Source organism: Myotis davidii, unplaced genomic scaffold, assembly GCF_000327345.1.
Source record: "Myotis davidii unplaced genomic scaffold, ASM32734v1 scaffold363, whole genome shotgun sequence".
NCBI lineage: Eukaryota > Metazoa > Chordata > Mammalia > Chiroptera > Vespertilionidae > Myotis > Myotis davidii.
Window position 1 is genome coordinate 573,679 of NW_006294069.1, and position 4,182 is coordinate 577,860.

The following is a 4,182-nucleotide window of genomic DNA, read 5'->3' on the forward strand; positions in this document are numbered from 1 at the left end:
CACAGGGACAGCACGGGACCAGGAAGCGTTGGCGCGCGTGCGCCACGCCCCTCGCAGCCAGCCAGCCAGCGGCGGTCTCGTGGCCCCGCCCCGTGCGCGCTCCCTGGCGGGGCCGACCGGCTGCCAGCCCGAAGTGCAGGCGTGGCTCGGGAGAGAGCGCTGGGGACTGGACCTCGTGGGGACTGATACGGACGCCCCACTCTGGGCGCGCCCTTCGGTGCCCGGAAATGCGGAGCCACGGACTGGCGTGGGGTCGGAGTCTAAAAAGCTACCGGGTTTGCAGTGCATCTGGTGGGCAGCAGAGTTCCATTTACAAAGCACTTTCCGTGGGGTAGTTATAGAGTCGGCTTGACCACCTTAGGGTCTGGACCGAGGATACTGCAGAAGTTAGACCTCTGAGTCATACGAAGTAGCTCTCCTGTCTTATTCAAGAACCTTGTCTGGAAATCATTGAGAAAACCAAGAGGTAGTTAATTGTAAGGCCTCAAAGGAATTAGTGTTTAATTCACTAAGGAATGACTTTTTAATTCATTCATTGTATGAATACTTGTTAGTCAGTTAATACAGGTGTCCCAGCCCTAGACGGTGTGGCTCAATGGTTGGAGCGTGGGCCCTCATAGGAAGGGTCCCGGGTTCGATTCCTGGTCAAGGGCACCTACCTGGGTTAGGGTTCCATCCCGCCCCAGTCAGGGGGCCAACGGGAGGCAACCAATGAATGTCTTTGTCTCGCATTGATATTTCTTCCCTGCACTCTCTCTGAAAATCAATGGGGGGGGGGGGGGAACGTGTAAAATATAGGGTGTCCCAAAAAAATGTATACACATTTTGAATGATTATAATGTCAGTGTTTATGAACATACAGTTCATTTTCAAAATTTAAAAGAATCTACAGAAATGAATAGTTTTTTTTGTCAATGCCTTTTTGCAAACTGCTGACTGTTCTGGTCCAGGCACCGATAACACAAAGCAATAGTATCTCAAACATCAAGAATTGTTTCCTGCCCTAACTGGTTTGGTTCAGTGGATAGAGTGTCGGCCTGCGGACTGTGAGGTACCAGATTCAATTCCAGGCAAGGCCACATGCCAGGGTTATGGGCTCCAACCCTAGGGGGCAAGGCAGCCAATCCATCATTCTCATCATTGATGTTTCTATCTCTCTCTCCCTCTCCCTTCCTCTCTGAGCACCTCAATTCGTCAACTCTTGCCGGGTTTTGTACAGTAAACTTTATCTTTTATGTATCTCCATAGAAAAAAGTCTAATGGCACGTTAGGATAAATTTTCTTTGTTCAAAGCTTAGTCTGACTTCACCCATTATTTCAAAACAGTTAAACCTGAAAAGGAGTGAAAATTAAGTGAGTTATCAGCTATTAAAGTATGTATATATTTTTGGGGACACCCTATATGTATTGACCTGTGAGGGCAGCACAATTCTGAACCCTTCATTAGAGTTTTCTTTTTAATTTAAAAATTTTTAAAATTTGTTTTTAGAGAGGGAGGGAGAGGGAGAAAGAAACATTCATGTGTGACGTGTGAATGAAACATCCATGGACCTTCTGCACACCCCGTACTTGTGATTGAACCAGCATCACTGGCACGTACCCTGACCCGGAATCCAACCGGCCAGGGCTGGAGTTTTCAATGTCTACCGTGCATAGTGCAATCTGGGCACATTGGGGGTGGGGTGAGGGCGGATACCACAGAAGTAGAGGGTATTGTTCTTGCCCTTCAAACAATTACATGAAATGGAGAATTCAGGTCAACTTTATTTTGTCTGTTTCCTTATCTATAAAATGAGGGAATTGGACAAAGGTCCCTTCCAACTCTATTACACTGATGCTAATACAGTACAAACTGAAGAAATTCTGAGGATTTCAAAGTTAAGTACTTCACAAACCTTTGTTCTTACATCCTAATCTCCGTAAACGTCCCCCAATATTTTACTTGAGACTCTCTTCCATTCCTTCAGATAAAGCACCATTTCAACTTTCACCTGGGTTGCCCAAAGTTGCTTTTACCCCTCCACCTGGTTTCCTTCCTAATCTAGTCCTCTCATCACTAATTTCACACCTTCCCCAGGCCTCCACCGCTATTATAGTTCATACTTATCCCTCAAGCACTGTAGTTCTACCATCCTCTTTGTAACCTGCAGCCTCCCGTCAGGGTATGTTCTGTCTGTGAACCTTTAGGGAAGACCCAATAACTCAGTGAAAACTTTGTCCAAACCAAGAGGGATACTTTGCAACACAGCTCCCTACTCTCATTCATCTTGTCCATTCTGTTCCCTTTATTCAGCTGGGGTTTTTTAAAAATATATTGTATTGATTTTTTACAGAGAGGAAGGGCGAGGGATAGAGACTTAGAAACATCGATGAGAGAGAAACATCAACCAACTGCCTCCTGCACACCACCTACTGCGGATGGGCCCACAACCAAAGTACATGCCCTTGACCGGAATCGAACCTGGGGCCCTTCAGTCCACAGGCCGATGCTCTATCCACTGAGCTAAACCGGGTAGGGCTATTCAGCTGGTTTCTAACATTTCATTTCTTTTTTCTTCCCAGACTGTTAACATTCTACTCCCAATCATCTCAATAGCCTTCATTTTATCATTTGTCTATTTCAGGGGTCCTCAAACTACGGCCCACAGGCCACATGCAAATACAAATATTGTATTTGTTCCCGTTTTGTTTTTTTTACTTCAAAATAAGATATGTGCAGTGTGCATAGGAATTTGTTCATAGTTTTTTTTTAAACTATAGTCCGGCCCTCCAACAGTCTGAGGGACAGTGAACTGGTCCCCTATTTAAAAAGTTTGAGGACCCCTGGTCTACTTTCTGGAGAGCTCTTAAGGGATCAATGCAACTGAATCAGAATAGGGGGGAGAAGGTGTAAATGAAGCTCAACTGGTTCATGGTCTCAACTTAATGACACAAGTCCTTGCAAAGAAACCATGTCTCATAAATCCATGTCTATCACAGATCTCTACAGGTTTCCCCAACTATCTGAAAGTAGAGTGTACCTATGAAACCTTTCATAAGCTGAAACAGCGTAAACTATCCCCTGCTTTCCAAAAGTTCTCATTAGTACCTTTTTAAAAAAAATTGAGCCGAAACTGGTTTGGCTCAGTGGATAGAGCGTCGGCCTGCAGACTGAGGGGTCCCAGGTTCGATTCCGGTCAGGGACATGTGCCTGGGTTGTGGGCACATCCCCAGTAGAAGATGTGCAGGAGGCAGCTGATCTATGTTTCTCTCTCATCGATGTTTCTGGCTCTCTGTCTTTCTCCCTTCCTCTCTGTAAAAAAGCAATAAAATATATTTTAAAAAAAAAATGATTTCAGAGAGGAAGAGAGGGAAGAAACATCAATGATAAGAATCGTTGATCAGCTGCCTCCTGCACGCCACCTACTGGGGATCAAATCACATCGCAGGGCCATTAGTACCTATTTTCACTAACGGAAAGAAACCGAAGAGAATTTTTGCTTTGACAAAAAGTCATCACATATTAACGGGGGAGTTGTAAAAGGAAAGTAGTGTACAACAGGAACTTTTGGAAATTTTTTCTACCTTAACTCCCTAACAAAACAAGGAGAAAAAAATCTGTACGTTTCTAAAAGTAAAAAGGCCCGCTAGTCACTAAAATTCCAGTAGATGGCAGAAACCCCTGTTTACCACTGCATGCTTGAAGGATATAGGAGCAAACTTTCTGGAATTCACCAGCAGAGGAAAGAAAAAATGAGGTAAGCAGAGGACAAAAATTTTCTACCCACCTTTTCAGAGAAAGATACCCCTACATTTGTCCCCAAAAGAGGAGTTATCTACCAAGAGCTAACATAATTGTAGTGTAATAAAAAGAGTATGTGGCTCTAGCTGGTTTGGTCAGTGGATAGAGCAGTCTGTCTGCAGACTGAAGGGTCAAGTTCGATTCCAGTCAAGGTCACATGCCTGGATTGCAGGCTCAATCTCCAGTAGGGGGCATTCAGGAGGCAGCCAATCAATGATTCTCTCTCATCACTGATGCTTGTATCTCTCTCTCTCTCTCCCTCTCTGAAGTCAATAAAAATATACTTAAAATAAATGAATAAAAATAAAAGCAATGGAATAACTTGCCTCACAAAATAGAGACCTATTAAAAAATTAATCAGATCATGAAATAGCACACCTAATAAACGACAACACAGTGGC